Here is a 22,782-nt window from a genome sequence, read left to right on the forward strand (position 1 = left end):
CATTTTTCTTTTTCCCTTGGCAGAGGGATGTGCATCCACTCGAATTAGTTGTGGTGCTGGTGGTGGGTTTAATTTGATACAAAAAGGGACATGAATCCAACAATTAAATTACAAAGTGTTGTTTGATTGTTTATGATTTCTATGTAACAGTTGCTTCAGGATTCACCTGAGATGATATCTTCGAGATCATATGGTTGTTTTCACACCAAACAAAAATACTCAGCAGGACACTAAAAGACAGTATTTTCTAACTACATATAATTCTGCATAACCAATGGTTTGGTTGTTTAGTATTAGCTTCAGTCCAGCAGGATGAAACTGAATGGGCAATTTCACACTGTTTTGAATAGCAGAGTATTTCCTCTAGCAAACATATAAATATAAAGAGGGGGAAGGGCAAACATTGCTCCTGTGCATATTATTTTGCAAAGACTCATATTATTTTGTTAATATGTCTTAGTAGAGATCCCTTCTCTCTTCTTATGGAGTCTTGTCTAGGAGCCTTAATTTCCACTGTGTGTCATGAGTACAAAGAGTAGCCTTTCCTTAAGATACTATGCTGATTGAAAATATGTATCTGACACCCAAGGATCTCTTGATGCCAAGTTGAAAATGGCATAGAAGCGCATCAAAATTACAAGGATCTCCATGACCCAGTATTTACTTTCTAGTTCCCCAAAGTATGTTGTTATGTCAGGTATCTGCTGAAAGCTGGTATCACACTGGTAGTCATAATCGTTGTGAAATCCATGTGTTATTACTATTAATTTAAGAATGACATTCTTAAGGCCTGGCAGTGTATGACAGGTCACCAAGAGACAGTGTGCCTTGAGACAGACTCCATCAACAGCAGGTGGGAAACTTTTAGTCCTAGCTGACCATTGTGTGGTTTACAATAGAAGTCTATTTTGTACCTTGAGTCCAATGCTGATGAAGAGATTGTGGGGACTTGAGAAGGAAAATTAACTGGAAGAGGTCAACAGCAGGATGGAGAAATCTTGTTCTAGTGCTGGGTGTGAAGAAGACCTGTGTTCTAAGACGTAACTAGCAAGCGGGTCCTGTTGAATCCAAGGATCTGATAATTCTGAGTGTGTCTGGTGTGTAAAGGGCTGGACATGCTACAGGGAAGCTCTGAACTCTCAGGTGTTGGAGTTTGCCTGTATCTAGCCTGTATGCAGGACATGTTTGTTGTGCTGTGTTTGGAGAATTGGGCAGCTGGCCCCTTGAACGGATAGTCAAGGCTTCCACATGAGAAGGAGTGGGGTCAGCAAGGTTCTCCACAACACTGAGTACTCCCGGGGAAGTTTATTACTCAGTATAAGACAGTAATGACGGTGATACTTCTGCATTGGTCATCTGAAAAGTCTGAGACCACGGCATCTGAAAGCATGAGGCTATCCTGCTTGCAATGCCCATAGCTCTGTGGGTGGTAGAAGATGCAGAACTGTTCTATACTCCAGTGAGGGACTAAAAGCTCAGTTATATTAGTTTGTACTTCAGGGTGATATAGTTCCATAGTTTTCGGGAGGGCAGGGGGCACTATTCCAAAAGCGTGCAGGAGGACTTAAGTGGCACATGGACTTTTCACCAACTTTCTATATGGGGAGTGAATTTCATCCGAGGTGCATTAGGCTACTGCCTTTCTCTGTATTTAGGTAGCTATTATCATGTTAGTAAATGTATAACAGTTTTCTTTCATTGTAAAGTAAAATACAAGCTGATGTAAAAAAACCTAAAATATAGGCTCCGATCCTTCTGTCTGTCATTGAAATGCAGCCCCCTCTGGAGTGAAACCCAATTTCTGACATGAAACGTAGAGCCAATTAAAACTGCGGGAAGAATATACATAGAGCAAAATGTAAAAAACAATAAATAATCTTGCAGCACCTTGTAGACTAACGACACATGTAGCTGGCACCATGAGCTTTCGTGGGCACAACCCACTTCAGGGTGCTGCAAGATTATTTATTGTTTTTTAATTTTTTCCAGCTACAGACTAACTCAGCTACCCCTCTGAAACTTTTGTACATAGAGCAGTTCAGGGAAAGGATTTCTATTTCTGGCTCTGCCAGAGACCTATTCTATGTCCTTGGGCAAGTCACTTAGGCTGTGTCCAGACTCAGGGGTTTTTTCGGGAAAAGTAGCCTTTTTCCGAAAAAACTTCCCCTGCGTCCAGACTCAAGCCGCGTTCTTTCGAAATTAAATCGAAAGAACGCGGCTTTTCTTTCGATGGCAGTAAACCTCATTTCATGAGGAAGAACGCCTTCTTTCAAAAGTTCCTCTTTCGAAAGAAGGCGTTCTTCAATGTAAATAGGGCTTCTTCGAAAGAGAGCATCCAGACTCACTGGATGCTTTCTTTCGAAAAAGCAAGCCGCTTTTTCGAAAGTTCAACGTGCAGTCTAGACGCTCTCTTTCGAAAGAGGCTCTTTCGAAAGTATCTTTCGAAAGAGCCTCTTTCGAAAGAGGCTTGCAGTCTAGACATAGCCTTAGAATCATAGAATCATAGGGCTGCAAGAGACCTCAGGAGGTCATCGAGGCCAGCCCCTGCTGTCTTTATTTCCCCTCCTACTTTTTGTCTATTTAAATACTAAGGTATTTGGGACAGGGACTGTTCGTTACTCTATGGTTATAGAATGCCTAGCACAGTGGGCTGGCCCTCACTTGCTATTTTAATGCAAATAACAAAGTAGTTAGCCAGAGAAATGTATTCATTTGGATATTTACAGTAACTAAAGTGCCATCAGGATATTTAATGATCACAGGCAATAAAATCCATTGACTGCTCTCTTGGCCAATACAGCTTGGTTTGGGCTAAAAGCGTGGGCTTCCAAGCCATGCCTCTGGAGTCTGGGGCTGCAAAAAGAGTTGTTCTCTTGAGTAGTCCTATCGGCCTCGAATAAAGAACCTCCTTACAAGCTTGAGTCCCACACTGAATGGTCTCCCATTCAAATAACTGACTTGTCCCCACTCTGTTTATGAGAGGTGATAGGATCAAATCAATATGTGGTTTTGCTGTAAGTAGACTACTGTAGAATGCTGTACATTTGTATCTGCATCTGCTTCCCTATCTGCAAAAATGAGCCAGGGATATCCACATGCACATCCATAGATGTGGATACCTGTGGATATGAAGTGGATATCCACAGATTTGCAGGTCTTTACCTTTAGGACCCAGATGAATACATGTAATATATAAAGTTTTATATGTTTCATATAATTATACATATTTAAGAAGTCTTTCTTCTGAAACTTCCATACAAAGGAAACGATAACCACGTCTTGAGGAAAGGCAAATTCCCTGCCTGTAACGTAACAGCTGTCCGCTGATGTGGCACAATTATGATGTCACAGCCAGAGAATGACAAGTGACCTGGAGGGGAACCAGCAGTAGGACCAGATATAGTGTAAGCCACTTGTTTTCATGCCAGTGGCTTTAGTAAGGAGACTGAGAAATGGAGGGCAAAAACATGGTGGAGTCGGAGGAGTTGGCCCTAAACGTGGTTTTCTTGTTTCAGCGCTCTTAACACTGACAAGTCTGGAGTCACCACAGTGGAGTCCCTTTGGATTTACCCCGGGCCAGGTTTATACCACATCCAGAAGGTCAGCTTAAGGTATGGAACTCCAACTATATAAATAACGTAGCTTCAGACAACGGACCTTAAGCTGAGCTTGGTGTCGCCTTCACAGTGGGAGAGCGGCAGAAGCAAACACTCCCAATGACTTCCTTTATTCCTCACAAATCAAGGTGTACCAGTGTCAACCCAGGGGTGCCCTCAGCATTTGATTTAGCTAGTTCTTACTAGACCCACTAAATTGAGCACCAGAAGATCAATCTCCAACATGGTAAGTGTAGTCATGCCTCAGTGCAACTCAGAGCTGATGATTTGGTCTGCATTGCCTGGCATGCCGGTTCCATTTGCAAAGACAGCTAATGATTAGTGATGATGGGGTTAATTTTCATTTCTGCTCTGCAAACATAAAGAGGCTTCAAAGTAAGTGTAAAGAAAGGCCTCTTTGAACAGAGGTAGCTCTGTAAATGGGATCTGTCACAAATGAGAGTTAGAATCTATGAAATTAAAAACTTTTATAGAGAGAATCAAGTGCTGAGGATCTGGTAATGTGCAGACCCTACCTCCTCTGTTGATGCACAGAATAGCTCAAGCAATAAGAAGAAGCAGTGCAACCTTCCCTTCTTATTGAATTCTTTATTGTGCATTTGACAACCATTGCAACAGGGTTTCTCATTTTACAATTTATGATGACTTAGGCATTCAAGCAAAGTGTCGGAGAAGAATTTACAAAACTAGTGCAAATTCTTGGGTCCGGGCTATTGGCAAGTCAGACTCTTCCCCATGATATGCTATGGCAGTTAAGGCTTGCAGGGTAACCGAGCCTCGATTTAACCACTTGGGGACAGGGCATTCTCAGTGGAAGTTTCTTGATTGGAATTCACTAGCTCCAGCTAAAACAACGAGAAGTCCTGTGGCACCTTAGTGAACAACAGATTTATTAGGGCATAAGCTAAATAATAAATATTAGTAAATAAACCGATTAGTGTCTAAGACAGGGCTACTCAACATGCGGCCCATGGGCTGCATGCAGCCTGTGGAAAATTTGTTTGTGGCCTGCGGTGTGGTTTGGGTTTACATGGGACTCCACACGTGGCCCCCGGGTGGAATTGTTTGAACATGGTTTCCACTGGGAACATGCTCCACAACAGCGAGGCGTCTTCCAGGCGGCGTGAGCTTTGAAAGATGCAAGCAGATGGGCTGGCTGGAAGAAACGGGTACAGGGTGTCGGTGTTTCTAGCCCCCGGGGAGGAGGTGTAGGGAGCGCTGGGGAATTGTAGGAAGTGCTGGCTGCTTAGCCTTGTGGGCAGAGCCTGAGAGGTGCTGACTGGCTCACTCTGACCACGTCTGGGTCCGGCACCGTGGCTGGGCAGCCCTCCCTCTGTCCCGCACATGGACTCCCACATGGGGACGTCAGCCCTGCTGGGAATCCAGGATGGATCTCCTGGGCACTTGTCCTTTTTTGCCTCTCATGTCTGGCCTGACTCACCCAGCTCCCCGCCCACTGCAGGTTGGAGCGCTCTGGCCTGGAAACTTTTTCTGAGTAAAATCACTCCAAGAAATGCAGGACATTTCATTAAGAAACATCTTGGTAACAACTGCTCTCCACAAATAACGTACATGCCAGCCTAGGTTCAGGACCGGATTGAAGTTGACATCATGATGGATCGTCAGTAAATGCCCCTTCTACAAGGTAAGGGGCAATAACCACATAACAGAGCATGGAATCCTAATTAGGGATGTTAAATTTAGATTAATTTACTAATTGAATAGTCGATGGGATTTCCATCGACTATTTGATTTGTCTATAAGGGCACCTCTGCCTTTGAACTAGCTGTGATGGGCTCTTGCTACAGTTCAAAAGCAGAAGCACAGCACCCTGCTGGCCCTACACTCCCTACGGCAGCTGAGCCTTTGAAATGTACAAGAGCCCTTCCAAAATTCCTCATTACTTTTTTATTTCTTACTAATTTTGGATATTATCCACAGTAATAGCTAATCATTTTTAATCCTCCTGGGCCTATGATTATCTTGAGGTAATGAGTTCCACAGGTTAATTGTGGGGTTTTTTTTTTTTTTTTTTTTTTGGTATGTGTACAGGGAAAGTATTCCCTTAAAATTATCATTCAGGGCACAGCGGAAGTTATCTCTTTTCTTAGGCCAACACCTGACGTGAGAGGGAATGAGCTCATGTTGATTTGTTTGGAGGAGCAATTCTTACCTGTCTAGTGCTGATAGCAAGTGTTCTATCAATGAACATGCCCCCAGCCCAAGACGCATCACTTGGCACATTTTCATTTTTATAAAATGGGAAAACTGCCCTTCAAACTGATCAATGTTGTTTCATTGTTTCCTAGCACTGCCCACCCCTCTTTCTGTCTCCTTCTGATGTCTCTGTTTATACTTTAATTGCAAGCTTTCTGGGACAGGGACTATCTTCCTGTCCCGTATTTGTATTGAGCCTAGCACAATGGAGCCAGTTCGGAGACTGGAACCCCTGCATGCCACTGCAAGGCAAATAATATTTAGCACTCACTGTGTTTTTTCATCTTTAGATGTCAAGGGGCTTCAGAAAGGAGGTCAGCATCATCTTCCCCATTTCATAGATGAGTAAACTGAGGTAGGAAGACAACGCTACTTGGATTTTTCAAACTCAATCTTTTACTACCAGACAAATATTTATTTACGTGGGAGCACCTTCGGGGCTGCGAATGGTTTTCTTCGTAGTTTATTCAATATCTAGCACAATGGGTGTTTGTTCTTAGTTAGAGTCTCTCACTACTAACAAATACAGTAAAACTCCGATAGTACGGCATCCAACTGTTCAGCACTCCTGATACTCCGGCATCAAAATGCCAAGTGCTCCTGACCAGCTGATTAAAAAGCCTGCCGTTTAGCACACGTGCTGGCTGTAACCAGAGGGAGCATAAGGTTGGGGGAGAGGGGGAGGAAGTGGGATCATGTTACAGTATGGAGAAGAGCGTTTTGCTTCAGCGAAGGGGAAAGGGGAGGTGAGGGGGAGGAGGATCAGGTTACAGCAGGGAGAAGCTGCAAAGAGGAAAGGGGAGAGGAGAAGGAGGGAGATTGTGCAGCTATACTGGACCTCCCGATTCTCCGGCAAATCTGATAATCCGGCACCACATAGGTCTAAAAGGTGCTGGATTATCGGAAGTCTACTGTACTAAACAAATAGCAGCCTCCTGACAGACCTAAGCAAATGTCCAATGGGACAGATCTGATTGGTCTGCCTGAGAGCAAATGAGCAATGGTAGGTCCGTCACTTTGAGCTGCATGTGCACTACAGGGGTCAGAAACAGGAAGTTATCACACAGCGGAATTCTTCATGGTTGTGTAGCCCCAGAAGGGAAGTTAACGATGCAGCTACTGTTCCTGAGTCCTGCTACTAAGGAGTAACTTCTGCTAATGTCTTCAGCTGGGGAAGAGCTTCTGCCTGCTGTCGACCACTCTCCTCTCGTCCCGCCGAAAACAAGAGATTGGGGGCTGTGACAGGGCGCCTGCCCTGCACTGGGCCTTTAAGCCCAAGGCTCAGGCCCCGAGCCTGAGGGAAGCTGGAAGACCAGCTGAGATGGTGAGGCTAATGAGACCAGCTGCCGGCTATAAAAGGAGAGGCACAGTTGCTGGAGAGGAGGCAGGGCTGACTGCAGAGGCAGCAAGAGCTCCTGGGAGGGCTACAGCTGCAGGAGAGGGACTGGAGAGAGAAGCTCTCCCTCAGCAGTTGCCGGGGACTCCAGGAGAGGCCGGGAGGAAAGCAGAGGCGAGTTGGTGCCACCTGGAGACTACCTGCCGAGGGGACGCCGCCCTGGAGATCGCAGCCAGCTGGGCAAGGCCAGGTAGGAAGTGGCCCAGGGCAGGAGCGGGAGGCGCCCCTCTTAGCCCGAGAGACTTGGTGGGTTTTGGCTAGCTAGCCCCACCGAGGGAGTGACCCTATACCCGGTCGCTCACAGGGCCCTGGGCCGGGACCCGGTGGAGTAGGGTGGGCCCGGGTCCCCCTACCGGGGGGGTGCCCAGCTACGACGAGAATCTGTTTGGAGACTCGGCCTGTTTAAAGGGCCAGTATAAACTGCGGTGAAGCCGATGATGAGCAACCCATACAGACTGTAACTTGCCCTGAGATGGGCCATGTGAAGACAGTCAGGGGGCACTGAGGCTACTGGGGGGCGTGTGCCCCATGACAGGGGCCTTTAAGAAATTGTTTGCAATTTGACTTGAAGTGTTGAAGGAAGAAGAAGTTCTATAGAGGGAGGTTTCACTTTACTGTTGATCTTCTTGGGGAAGGATCCTAGAAGAATGCTGACTGTGGGGATCCCGCCAAAGTCAGTCATTTCAATGGGAAGTCAATGCATGGAGCTTTAGCTTAATATAGGAGCCTCTACCCTTTGAGCTAAATGCCAGCTACCTTTCAGCTCATCCTGTAAAGGTCTCTTGTTCTTATCTGTTGCTGTGGTCTAGGTGCCACTGCATGGGACAGTGAACCACACGAGGGCTGTGTCTACCCTGGCGGGTTGTTGCGCCAGAAGTATGCAAATGAGGCTAAGCATGGAATATCGCCGAGCCTCATTTGCATACCTAATGAGCTGCCATTTTTGCAGAAGAGGCTCTTGCGCTAGAAGGAGCTGTCTACACTGCCCCTTCTTGTGCAAGAAAACCCCTCTTGCGCAATGCCATTATGCTGATTATTTTCAGGACTAACGGCATTGCGCAAGAGGGTTTTTCTTGCACAAGAAGGGGCAGTGTAGACAGCTCCTTCTAGCGCAAGAGCCTCTTCCGCAAAAATGGCAGCTCATTAGGTATGCAAATGAGGCTCGGCGATATTCCACGCTTAATCTCATTTGCATACTTCTGGCGCAACAACCCGCCAGTGTAGACATAGCCTTGGTGTGCGGGTTACACTGGGAATAGGGGATGGAGGATGGAACATGTGATAATTCCCTGTTCTGTTCATTCCCTGTGGAACACCTGGGATTGGCCACTGTCAGAAGACAGACTAGTTGGGCTAGATGGAGTTTGATCTGACCTAGGGCCACGATAAGGTGGGTGCATAATTGGCTGGATAACCGTAGTCAGAGAGTTGTTGTTAACGGTTCTAAATCCTGCTGGAAAGGGATAACAAGTGGAGTTCCGCAAGGGTCTGTTTTGGGACCCGTACTGTTCAATATCTTCATCAATGATGTAGATATTGGGATAGAGAGTACGCTTATTAAGTTTGCAGATGATACCAAACTGGGTGGGGTTGCGACTTCTTTGGAGGATAGGGACATAATTCAAAATGACCTTAGCAAGTTAGAGAAATGGTCAGAGGTAAACAGGATGAGGTTTAATAAAGAGAAATGCAAAGTGCTTCACTTAAGAAGGAACAATCAGTTCCATACATACACGATGGGAAGCGACTGTCTAGGAAGGAGCATGGCGGAAAGGGATCTAGGGGTCATAGTGGACCACAAGTTGAATATGAGTCAACAGTGTGATGCTGTTGCAAAAAAAGCAAATATGATTCTAGGTTGTATCAACAGGTGTGTTGTAAGCAAAACTCATGAAGTCATTCTGCCGCTCTACTCTGCACTAGTTAGGCCTCAGCTGGAGTACTGTGTCCAGTTCTGGGTGCCACATTTCAAGAAAGATGTGGAGAAATTGGAAAGGGTACAGAGAAGAGCGACAAGAATGATTAAAGGTTTAGAGAACATGACCTATGAAGCCAGGATTCATGAACTGGGCTTGTTTAGTTTGGAAAAAAGAAGATTAAGGGGGGACATGATAGCGGTTTTCAAATATCTAAAAGGGTGTCACAAGGAGGAAGGCGAAAATTTGTTCCTCTTGGTTTCTGAGGACAGGACAAGGAGTAATGGGCTTAAAGTGCAGCAGGGGAGGTTTAGATTGGACATTAGGAAAAAATTCCTAACTGTCAGGGTGGTCAAATATTGGAATAAATTGCCAAGGGAGGTGGTGGAATCTCCCTCTCTGGAGATATTTAAGAACAGGTTAGATAGACATCTGTCAGGGATGGTGTAGACCGAGCTTGATCCTGCCTTGAGGGCGGGGGGCTGGACTCGATGACCTCTCGAGGTCCCTTCCAGTCCTATGATTCTATGATAGTATGGCTGTTCATATTTTTTCATGGGGATAATATTCTGCTCACCGTCATCTAGTCTCAGGCGAATCCTCTGTCTCTCCCTATCCCCCCACTCCCTCCATCACATTCAGGAATCTCCAAAAGGTTCTGCAGGAAACCATGCCTGTCATTTGTAATGCAGTAGGTCAAAGGCAGGTGGCCAAGAACTGATGAGAACTTGCAATAATTTGGGTCTGTGGAGTCTAGGTTTTGTAGTAGATCTACAGATTCCCCAGATCAACAATAGACAGTACATTAAAGCTTCAATGCCTAAAGTTCCTCCTCCACACAAGCTGACAATATATTAGTGAAATTATTTCATCCATTTCACTCCAATTGCTAATTCATTCATAGTTCCCCAGCAAAAATAAATAAATTAAAACCCCAGGTCTGTGATAAATAATACTGACAACTCTCCTATGCGATTCTGATACCCATTCATTTTATTTGCAACTTTTCAGATAAACGTGTCTTTTTCAACTCTGGTATGTGAGAAAAGGGATGAGCATCTTTAGTCCAAATTGATTCAAGAATAACATTGTACTAAATCATTCCAGCAGATCTGCTACTTAACGTAAGTCCTGTGTCCCCCATGTCATGGAAAATCAACATTTCTCCCCTTTTCCCCAAAGGGATCATAACATTTAATCCAGTGAGTTGAGCTACCTCTATATTATCTGTCCAGACATATTTATCTGCACTAGAAACGTTTGTCCTGTATAAAAGTGTAGGCTAGTGGTGTGACTTTTGGAGCTCTTATGTGTATATAAGTATGTCAGGATAAAAGCACACTATGCCACTTTCCAAAGCTATAAACACATTTACACTGACATTAGTGGATCCATGCTAGGATGGGGGTTCCTGCTTTAACTGTATCGCTACCTCTTCAAGAGTAACAGTGACAACAATAAACATACAGGAGTGGAAAGGAAGAAATGACAGACAAAGGTGGAGTGCACAGAAGAAGTCTCGGAGATTGTCAGGGGGGAATATTATGATTTTGTACAGCAGAGGCTGGTTTTCTAGGGTGCCCTGGTGAATAGCTCTTTATTCCACTTGAAGTAGCAGTTCCAGTTAATAGAGGCGCTCCATTTCCATAGCAATGCTGATGCTCAGGGAAATATGGTGAATCCCTCATATGCCTGTGAAGCTGAGTGAGGGCAGTGCAGGGCAAATTCACTGCTGGTGTGAATGGGCCCAATTCATTAGAGGGCTTCCCACCAGGCTAGTGCTGGATGCAACCAATTAACCATGGAACAAGGTTTGAACTTGCCAAGTGATCAGTTATAGCCCATTGCTCTGCTTTTACAGTTTAAATGTATCACTTACTTAAAACAATAAGGACAGAGATTAAAGTATGAGACTCTGATCTAGGAAAGAACATTCAAGCAGAAGCTTAACTTCCATCTGATACTCCAAGCTCATGACTAACATCTACTCTGCATGCCACACTGCCGCAGACAACACACGCTGCATAAATAACACACGTCTGGAGAAATTGGATGAGACCCCTGATTCCTCATTTCTAAAACAAGTCATTAAGCACGTAAATGAAAAAAATGTCCTTCTTATTTAGTATTATTCCCTTAATTTCCATAGGGACCAACCACTAGAGAGTGATGGTGCATAGACCAGTACATAAAGCCAACGCATTAGTGTATGGCTGTGTCTACATTGGCCCCTATTCCCTAATAGGGATGCAAATGTAGCACTTTGGAATAGGCAAATCTGCGGGGGATTTAAATATCCCCCGCGGCATTTGCATTAACATGGCTGCGGCTTTTTTCCGGCTTGTAGATAAGCCGGAGAAAAGCACCAGTCTGGACGCGATCGTCCGGAAAATAAGCTCTTTTCCGGAGGATCTCTTATTCCTACATGCGGCAGCCATGTTAATGCAAATGCCGCGGAGGATATTTAAATCCCCCACGGATTTGCCTATTCCAAAGTGCTACATTTGCATCCCTATTACGGAATAGGGGCCAATGTAGACACAGCCTATGTGTATAGAGTGGAATAGGAATCAAATGAGATGTGTGGTACGTTGCCCTTGGGCTGGCCCTCTGCAGAAGGCTGGATTTCACCTGATAAGTCTTCCTGATCCTGGAGGCCAGTCGATACTGGCTCTGGCATGAAGAAGAGATGCTTAGAGTTTGTTCTTACTTGGTCCACTGGCCTTGGACCCCCATCAGCATAATGTTGCTCTGCCATGACCCATCTCCAGCTTGAATACTTCTCTTGGGCTTTGTCTAGACTGCAGACATCTTCCAGAAAAACTTCTTCCAAAAGAGAGCATCCACACACAAAAGTGCATTAAAAAGCGGTCTGCTTTTACGAAAGATAGAGTCCACACTGAATGGATGCTATCTCGCATTTAAGCTGTGATTACTATGGACAGAGTGAACACCTGCGCTTTTTCCTCTTTCCTCTTTTTTCGAAAGAACTCCCTCTTCCCCGTCCACACATGCCTTTTTCCGAAAGAGCTCGTTCGGAAAAAGGCTTCTCCCTCATAGAATGAGGATTACCAATTTCAGAAAACCTCCTCTGTTCTTTCGATTTTCTTTCGGAAGAACACATTTGCAGTGTGGACGCAATTGAATTTTTTTCAGAAAAATGGCTGTTTTTCTGACACAACTCTGTAGTGCGGATATACCCTTTATCAGTGAGTATGGGAGGGGCGGCAGCTTGTATTGGAAACAGCTCTTCCACCTACTGCCCCATGCCCCTGCCAACAGGGGAATTTTCTGGTCATTTGAACCCAAAGTCTGTCCCCTTTGTGCTGATTTGGTGGGGGAAGGAAGTTGAGCTGAAGTGAGAATGTCATAGAATCATAGAACCATAGATCTGGAAGAGACCTCAGAAGGTCATCAAGTCCAGCCCCCTGCTCTAGGCAGGACCAATCCCAACTAAATCAACCCGGCCAGGGCTTTGTCGAGCAGAGACTTAAACACCTCTAGGGATGGAGACTCCACTACTTCCCTAGGTAACATATTCCAGTGCTTCACCACTCTCCTAGTGAAATAGTTTTTCCTAATATCCAACCTGGACCTCTCCTACCACAACTTGAGACCATTGATCCTTGTTCTGCTATCCGTCACTACTGAGAACAGACTTTCTCCATCCTCTTTGGAACCTCCCTCCCTTCAGGCTGCTGTCAAATCCTCCCTCACTCTTCGCTTCTGCAGACTAAACAGACCCAAGTCCCTCAGCCTCTCCTCATAAGTCATATGCTCCAGCCCCATAATTATTTTGGTTGTCCTCCGCTGGACCCATTTCTAATGCGTCCACATCCTTCTATACCCTTCCATGACAGCACACCAGTCATGCGAGTCATCCCACCAAGTCTCTGTTATCCCAAGTAAATGTCAATTTACTATAAATCTGTATAAGGTGCATCTCTGAACTACATGCACCTGACTATACTGAGATAAACTCATTACAAGAAATGTAATTAAAATAGCATAGCCACACAGAAATCATTCATCCAGACTAAAGCCAAAAACTTTGTGTTCATGCTGAGTGTGTGTGCGCGCGCGCATGCGTGCATGTATGCTCACTCGGGATTTAACCAGCAATACATTAGCAAGTGTTTCATTATCTACCTGATAAATGCAATCACAAGAATATTGCTTTTTATTTCTGTAATTACAAAAGTAAAGTGAATTTAAAAGGTTTAACCTTCATTATTTTCTCAATACCATATTGATATTTATTTGAGATCGGAGGGGAGGTGTTAGGCCTGTGAAAATATTTTTCTCATTACTTATTGGCATTGAACTCTATTCAATTAGCTCTTCTAAAAGCTTTTATTTTTTTACTTACAACCTATTATACATTCATATATTTCTTCTCCCTAATAAACAATTAGGCTGTTCTATGCCGGGATTTCTCCCACACCATTAGGTGTAAGCTATACTTACTCATAAATGTATGAAGATTTAATAGATGAGATAACAAAACCCAGTGATTAAAATTTAACAACAAAATTGAAGCAAACAAGTCAGCTGTGGAATACCTACAATGGCAGTATAAGAGACTTTTAGAGACAGTAACAATGGAATAATGAATATCCTGGCAACCAGAAATCCCACAAAGCACTTTAGTGTCTGTGTAAAAAAAAAAAACCCATTCTGTGCTCTGTGGGTGAAATTCACCCCCATAGAGAGACACAGCACAAGGACAATTTGGCAGCACTTATGTTCTATTTGGTGGGTGCAACAGGGTGCATTTCACTTCTATACCATATTCCATCCAAGGATCTCGAAGCACTTGGCAAGTGTTAATTAGCCCTTGCAAAGTGCTTGAGGTGCAGACCCAAGAGGATGTGGCCCAGGGATGGAGAATAGCAGTGAAACTTCAAGGACTGGCACTCAGCAAACAACTGCTTTTTATAGGGTCCGTGGTCGGGGACCCAGAGGAGTGGTTGAGCCTGGGTTCTCCCCTAACATCCCAGTAGCTACGGGAGGAGGGGGAAGTGGATAGGCAATCCAGAAGAAGGTGCATATGGAACACCATGCACTCCCGGAGGCTGGAGAAGGAGTGGGAGCATGTCGACACATGTCCATAGCAGAAGAGAGCTCTCCCCAGAGAGGGTGAACCCTGTACACTGTGCCTGTTTCCATATTGCCACCAGGCCTGGCAAGTATTCTGCTAAGCCAGTCCCCAAGCCATTAGCCACAGCATCATCACTGATAAAGTCTGCTGACAGCACTAAGATGGGCAGTGAGGTAAGTAATTTAAAGGCAAAGTCACTGATAGCAACTGGATCCTTTGTGCTGGGCACAAGCAACCAGGGTGTGTGTGGCTGGAGATAAATGTGTTCAAAGATATAGGCCTTGCTTAGAGGTTGACTCCATCCTGGGAAGCAGTGAGTCTGAGAAACAGTTTGGGGCTGTGGTGGATAAACAGCCACTTCCCACTTGCCAGCCACTGGGGGGGAAACTGGGACTGTCACTGAGTCCTGCCCCAGGAACCCTGTCACTAGGAGACTCCTGCTGCTTCTCCTTAACTTGTCCACCCGTGATGTTTCAATACCCTGCAGCCGCAGCACCTTCTTCACCCTCCAGATGGCATGTCCCAGCAGCCAGCCAGGTCCCTGCTAGCAACTGCCCTCTCCAAGGTGTTACCTTCATGCAGCCCTCCAGGTACACAGTCCTTGAGCTCCCTGCAGCTCTTCTTATAGGGCCCAGATTGGCTGCTCCTCATTGTGCTTCTCCTGCTGGCCAGTTTCCCTGCAGCCTCCCAAGGGCTCTATTAACCCCTTACATAGAGTGGGGGGAAGATGCTCCATCACACCCTTATCATGGAAAAACTGCGGGAAATAGCTGGGTTATATGAAACAAGAAGATGTGGGATATGGTGGCCAGAGGGTACAAGAACTTCTAGTTATGGGACAAAGACCACAGGAAAGTCCTCGGAAATCGTGGTTTGAGATGTTGGAAGAGAGTTGATGTTGGCTTGACAGACACACTTGACAAGAATGCTTGGGGATGAAGAACAAGAACCCCAATTTATGGGACAGGGCAAAGACAAAGTAGCAGTAGTCAATTCCATTTATTAGAAGCCCTACAGCCTTGATTCCAGCTTGCATCATGTAAACTAGAAGAGGTTCTAATTCTGTCAGTAGTTACCCTGGTTGTAAAACTAGAATAGAAATAGAATCAGATTGCAAGAGGCCGGGCTTGTCTGTGTAAGAAAGGTAGTTTGGCTTTACTAAGGGCATATCTCCACATCCAGGAAGATCAACGCTGTGGAAGTTGATCTTTCAGCATTTGATTTAGCGAGTCTAGTACGGACCCCTAAATCAAACGCTGAGCGCACCCCTGTTAACCCTGAAACTGCGAAGAGTAAGGGAAGTCGATGGGAGAGTTACTCCCGTTGACCTTCCACTGTGGGACTGCCCCAGAAAATTGATGTAAGGTATGTCGACTCCAGCTACCTAATTATTGTAGCTGGAATTGCGTATCTTAGATCGTTTTTCTTCACTAGTGTAGACCTTGCGTAAGGGTGTACTTTTAAACCTGTTTTTTAGTCAAACATGCACAAAAGGCTGTGTAGACATTCTTACTGAACCTTAATGCAGACTCATGTTAGTTGAGTTTAAATGGATTGGGAACAGATTTAAGCTAAACCAAATAACCCATAGCCACACAGAGAACTTACACCAGTTTAACTAAACTGGTTTTCAAGTCTGTGTGTAGACAGGGCCTTAGGGGGCAGGTGTAAGCTAAAACAAAAAAGGCCTGGTCAATGTAACTGTGACACTCCAGGGGTGTGAGTAGGCCATCCTTATCCTGAGAGTACATGTGGCTAGGAAGAATGATTCCCTTGCGTTAGCTACTGGCACCCAGACAGGCAGTGTTCCTGTCTACACTATGGGTGCATCTATAAGATGGAGTCTAGCTTTGTTCCCTGTAGTGTAGACATGGACTCTGCCACTCTTAAACTGAAAGAGGAGTGTCTATATTGAGTCTTAACTAATACTTAACTATAGTGTCTTAACTAAACTCATTTTACTAAATATGTGCAAATCAGTATCATAGACAAGCCCTTAGTGACATTTGTGAATCTGTCCCATTACCAGTGGTAACCACACCATACAGCTGGTAAATCTAGACTGTAAGCTCATTGGGGTAGGGAAAGGCTTTTTGTTTGGGATGTGTATAGAGCTTAGCATAATGGGATCCAGGTCTATGACTCAGACTGTTGGGCAGCAGTGCAATATAAATGATAAATTATAATAATAAATATATCCTCATGTGAGGTAATTTACTTAAAACGTCTCAAGGAAATGTTATCTCCCCCATCAGGGCACACACAAAAAAATGTTCTTGATTTTCGTTTGTTGCTCCAAAATGGTGTAGCCCATCTCACTTTTGGAGACTGCTTTTTGAATGTTTATCATTTTATATGTATGGACATTTGCACTCACATTATATTTGTCTACATCTAGCTTCCTGAGACGTTGGCCATCTTTTCCGGAGTTTGTCCAGCAGATAGCACAATCAGCGCCTTGTCTGAGTGGGGCTGCTAAGTGCTACCATAATGCATCTAATGGATAACGCACAGACTTAGAAACTAGCAGTTCTGGCCAGTGACTGGGGCTTCTAGGCACACAACTGCAGCACAATAATGAAGACTAACAGTAAAATAAATAAAATTGCTCTGCAAAACTTAGAGTGAAGTTCACTCCTATACAGAGGCCCCCATGGCTATAGAGAGCTCAACCCTTTCATTGGCCATTGGAATGGGAATGGGAGTGAATTTCCGGCTGTATCGTAAAAGCAAAGAAGCGTTAATATGAAAATATGTTTCATTTTGGTAATTCACCTGTAAATGAAAGATTCATAGTCACATTCGGCCTTCCAACTCCATTGTAAAACCAGAGTGATTATTTTGGTTTCTGATCTAAACCAGTATAACTGAGGATAGAAATGTAGGGACTGGTGGATATAGGGGCAGGTGACCCAAGCAATCACCTGAGGCACTGTGTTTGGGGTGCTATAAGGTATTCAGAAGTTTAACAAGAGAAGGAGGGGGGCGCTGGGGTGCCATTTGGTCTAGGGACAGCACAGGTAGAATGTGATCTAAAGCAATAGCTATGCAAAAGGGCAAGATTCTGGAGGAAGGGACAAAATCCACCCCCACGCGGCACTCTTGAGAAATGCTGCACTTATGAACGGGGTTAGTGGCTGCTGTTCAGCTGTGCTTTCCCCAAGTGTCTTTGGAGGACACAATGACTCATTCCCTACCTGAGCGCCACTGTTCATATGTGCCTGCTCCAAGCAGAATGCGACTCAGGTGCCCAGCTCAACAGACGGAGGGGAGAGGGAGACTTTCTGTGAAGCTGACCTTCCATCCAGGGCTACCATGGATCATGCAGCATTGCCAGGATTCGAGCAGGATGGCTGAGAGGCAGTGACTAGTGATTGTAACACTACCCCTTAATGAACTGCACTTGTATATCACTGAATTGGCTACCTGTCCAGCTGGAATTGTCCCTGGACCCTAGTTATTCTGATTAAATAGCTATCTGCCTAGATAACAGCAAGGAAATGGATCACCCAGCTTGTCACCCCCAGGTCATTGGTTTGAATCCAGCCTGCTCTGAACCCAGCCAGGGCTGTCTAGTGGCTCTTCAATGCTTAATGTAACAGTTAGTTGGTGGGCTCAGTCCAGGTCTTAGCAAACAGATGCACACACCACAAATTCACTGTCACGACTGGCACAACTAGCCAGCCTCGTTGACCAGCCTAGCATAATTGCCAAAGGTATGAGCTGTGCTATGGATTCTGAATTGTCTTCCCATTTGTACCCACTTCATACTCAGAGTAAAGCACCCTGGCAGGACAGCATGGGGGAAGTGTGCATTGCAGCTTGTGGTGCCATACTTAGCATCTGGATAAATGAGGCCATTCTCCAGACTGATGATTCTGGCACCTTAGTTAACCCTAAACATCGGAGGGGAAAAAATGCACAGTCCTGCACCGTGTGCTGATCGGCATGAGGAGAGCTGGAGGCAGGTTTTCCGAGGTGCTCAGCTCGCATTGAGGCACCAAGATCAGAGACAAATTTATTTGACTAAAAACATTTCTAAGGCTTTTAAAACTGTAAGTTTTCCATGGGAAATTTTGAAGGAAAAATAGATATTTTCTGACTCTTTCAGGAACAACAATCAGCATTTTTTGACCAGCTCTAGTGCTGAATACTTGATAATGGGCCTTTTAAAACCTGACCCTTAAAAATAAATAATTTGAGAATCAAGCCCCAGTTCTTCTTTCTAGCCTGCTCTTTCTCTGATCTGTCTTGGCACTCAAGTTGTGGCCCAGGAATTGAGATGCTGCAGAAAAGGGCTCAGTTGAGCACATGATCTACTCTTCACAGGCTTTGATGGAGTTAAGCATATTGGGGTGCATCTACACAGCCGGGCTTAACTCGAAATAAACTATGCAAATTGAGAGACGTTGATTGTGTAGCTTATTTCAAAATAGCTTATTTTGAAATTGGGAGTGTCTACTCAGCACTTATTTTGAAACACCTCTCTTCCTCCAACTTCCCTTACTTCTCGTACAATGAGGGTTACAGGAGTCAGAGTAAGGAGTCCTCCAGCTTGACAGTATTTTGACATAATCTGTCGGATTCTATAGCACTTTATTATCTTCATATTGAATTACAATAATATTTAGCTTTTATATAGTGTTTTCATGAGCAGATCTCAAAATGCTTCATAATCTTTTATGTATTTAGCCTACTTTCATGAGGAACTGCCATTTTACAGATTGAGAACTGAGGCACAGAAAGGTTAAGTGACTTGCCCAGGGTTACACAGGAAGTTTATGGAAGGACAAGGAATAGAAGTAGGTCTCCAAAGTCCTGGGTTTGTGCCATAACCACACGATCAAAATCTCATTGACTTGTCAAGGGATGGAGGCAGGGCTCTTCCCCCTCACTGCCCAGGATGAAGTCTCCTGTGCAGGGATCTAGAACGAGGCTTTTTCACTACTTAAGCCCTGTTTTTTAGGGCTTAAGTGCCTCATTGGCCAGCTCCTGGCCCCCAGCACTTGGGTTAATTCTCACCCACTCCTACAAATTAACCCTTTTATGGACATCATATCACAGGGGTGTATTTGCCAAGGCTGTGTTCAGTGAGATGCTGCTGTTGTAATTATATGCCACCATACCCATTGCCTAAAATAAAGTAAAGATGGTTAATATCCTAGGAGAAATCAGCCAGGAAAGGAGTGTGAAACGGCTTCCTCTGTGGCTTGTAAAATGGGCTGTTACAACATTATAAACGTGTTTAGTAAATTTTTGTCTTGATTTAAAAATTGACATGGCTGGCATTCCCCAAATGCCAGCACTCCCATTTTCCACTTGGAAACGTAAATGACCATACATTAACGCAATAACCTAATGTTGCCAGGCTGAAACATTTCCTTCTTTAATAACATTAGGGCTAAAGACAAGTGACTTCTTAGCCTGTTGAATTGTTCCAAGGATGAAACAAATTGTAGGTCTTTAAATTTATTAACAGTTGCCAGGTTTGAATTATTTTTATAGAGCTTGAGGCCCAATTAACTAACTCAAGGATGATCTTCAATATAAATGATAACCTCTAACACAATTACTGTGCATGGGAAGAATGGAAAGTGGGTAAATGGCATATTATGTCTCAGCGTAATTTTTGAATTTAAAGGGTGAAATTTAATTTAAAAGAGGGAGGAGGGGTGTTTCATTAGCAAAAATTGTTTTTTCTTAATACTTTTTCAAATGGAATGTGGGTTTTCCCTTCTCTTTCAACAAAATAAATTAGACTGATAAAAACAGGCAGCTTCCGGAATAGTTGGTAACCAAACTAAGATTTATCATCTTTTGGTCATTAAGGGGTCAGATCCTCAGCTGGTATAAATTGGGACAGCTCCTTTGAAACAAAATGGCACATCAGTAATTTACACCATCTGAGCGTCCGGCCTTAAAACCACAGTGCTTTTATCATTCAGATTCATCTGCCGTCATTAGCTCAGTGTTGCATCTAGAACTGCTTCCCATTCGTTTGAAGAGGTGGGTTGTGCTCACAAAAGCTCATGATGCCATGTTTTGTTAGTCTCTAAGGGTATGTCTACACTACCCCGCTAGTTCGAACTAGCGGGGTAATGTAGGCATACCGCACTTGCAAATGAAGCCCGGGATTTGATTTTCCCGGGCTTCATTTGCATAAGTGGGGAGCCGCCATTTTTAAAACCCCGCTGGTTCGAACCCGGTGCAGCGCGGCTACACGGGACTCGAACTAGGTAGTTCGGACTAGGATTCTTATTCCGAACTACCGGTACACCTCGTGGAACCGAGGGGTTTTAAAAATGGCGGCTCCCCGCTTATGCAAATGAAGCCCGGGAAATTCAAATCCCGGGCTTCATTTGCAAGTGCGGTATGCCTACATTACCCTCCTAGTTCGAACTAGGAGGGTAGTGTAGACATACCCTAAGGTGCTGCAGGATTGTTTGTTGTTTTTTAAGTTTTTCCAGTTAGGCTATGTCTACACTACTTTTTTTTTTTCAGAAGGGCAATGCAAATGAAGCACTGATTAGCATTTTTGCGGGCTTCATTTGCATAATCTCTTCCAATCTGTTTTTTGCACAAGATGTTTTTTTGAAAAAACAGGCAGCATGGAGGCATAAGGATCTTGCATAAAAAGGGTGTTTTGCGCAAAAAAGGAAATGTCCACACTGCATGTTATTGCACAAGAACAGATCGGAAGAGACTATGCAAATGAAGTACACAAAAATGCTAATCAGCGCTTCATTTGCATTGCCCTTCTGCAAAAAAAAAAAAAAAAAAAAACGTAGTGTAGACATAGCCTTACAGACTAACTCAGCTACCCCTCTGATGCTTCCCATTAGTTCAGCCAAATATTTGATAGGGTAAATTTCTGTCAGGTGTGATTTCCAAAGCACCATCTGTGCTATCTGTAGAGGATGGGGTTTTTTCCAATGCCCAACTACAGAGACTGGGCTCTTAGCTCAAGCTGGAGCAAATGGGGCTTTCAGGTCTGGAGATCCCTCAATGTATTCCCCGATATGCAATCATTGCACGTGCAGTGGGCTAACTTTATTTCCCTCTGACCTACAGCAGAGAACTTGGACGGGAGAAGGAAAAGGTTTCTCCTTGGAACTGATGCCAAGAAAATAGAAATGAGGTGACTCCTAATCTGCAGTGCTGTGAGTGAATGGAGAACCAAGGCCCTCCCCTCTCCTACCCTCTCTTCTCCCCTCTCCCGCATCCTTTCCCCAGTCTCACCAGAGTTCATTCCCCACTCCCCCAGTTTTGTTAAATAAAGAGAGTTTGTGTTCATGAAAATATGTGTATTTTATTTTACATCAGGAAGGGGGGTTAGGGAGGGGTAAGTGGAAGGACGTGAGGGAGGAATGAGGCACAAGACCCCAATGGGGCAGACCAGGGAGGCTCTTAGTGCTCCTCAGGGTGGAAGCTCTCCCGCAGGGCCTCCTGGATACTGACAGCCCCCCGATGGACGTCCCGGATGGCAGCCTGCAGAAAGTGCAGCCAAGCTCTCAGCAACATGTCCAAGAAAAGCACCAAAGTGCCATGGGGCAGCTCTGGCTGCATGCTGCAGAGTGAGGACAACCAGAGCATGCAGAGACAAAATGCTTTGCTGTCCCTCATTGAGGTAGGCAAGCAAGCTGGGAAATCTGAGAACCGGCTGTCCGGGTGGGGTCCCTTTAAGCACAGGCCTCAGATAGCCTCAGGCAGCAGCCACACAAAGTAACTCCTGACCTGATGCCCTGCCGGACCTGGTTCCGGCCGGCCTTAAATGTGATTCAGAATCCACTCAGTGTGGATGTGCTATTTCAAAATAGCAAAAAGCTGTTTCAAAATGCATTTTGTGTGTAGACGCGTTATTTAGAATTAAACTATTTCGAAATAATTATTTCAAAAAAATTATTTCAATTAGCCAGTCATAAGACGGGATTTTCAGGTATTCTATCCTGAGCTCTCTCGCTCCGTGTCTCTCTCTCTCTCCTCCTACTGCCCCCCTCCACTCTCAGCTCTCCTCCGCCTCCTGCCTCTTTCTCCCCTCCGTCTCTCCCTGCTCCCCTTCTCCTTCCCCTTGTCTTTCCCGCTCGCTGTGGCACTCTGCTGAGTGCTGCCTGCTCAGCCGGGCTGCCGCGAGGGAGGGAGGCAGGGCGGTGACATACACAGCCAGGGTGCGGGGCCGTGTATGTCACCGCCCCGCGCCCCTTCCCCTCCCCCTCCTATCACGGGGGAGCCCAAATGGCCCCTTGCGCTGCTGGCTCCCCCAGCGGCCCGACTGAGGGGCTCAGCACTCAGTTGAGTGCCACAGCGGGAGGGGAGAGAGGGTCGGTGACGTACACAGCCCCCCCCCCGGGTGTGTACGTCACCACCCCGCCCCTTCTCCCCTGCGGTGGCCTGGCCGAGCGCACAACACTTAGCCCAGCTGCCACGAAGGGAGGGAAAGGGGGCGGGGCAATGACGTACACGGCCACGCCCCCTGGGTGTGTACCTCACCGCCCCCGTTTACCTCCCCCGCCAGGGCCCAGCGGAGAGGCGCAGCAC

General features: G+C 45.3%; 1 long non-coding RNA gene across 1 annotated transcript; it reads left to right on the plus strand.

Moving 5' to 3' along the window:
• Nucleotides 1-3,436: 3,436 nt before the first annotated feature.
• On the plus strand, nucleotides 3,437-21,516 carry LOC112544291 (uncharacterized). Its single transcript, XR_012897966.1, has 4 exons — nucleotides 3,437-3,611; nucleotides 6,125-6,189; nucleotides 7,003-7,420; nucleotides 21,319-21,516. It is a non-coding gene; the product is annotated as an uncharacterized LOC112544291 (long non-coding RNA).
• Nucleotides 21,517-22,782: the final 1,266 nt, after the last annotated feature.

The sequence above is a fragment of the Pelodiscus sinensis genome, chromosome 28, assembly GCF_049634645.1.
Source record: "Pelodiscus sinensis isolate JC-2024 chromosome 28, ASM4963464v1, whole genome shotgun sequence".
NCBI classification, from domain to species: domain Eukaryota; kingdom Metazoa; phylum Chordata; order Testudines; family Trionychidae; genus Pelodiscus; species Pelodiscus sinensis.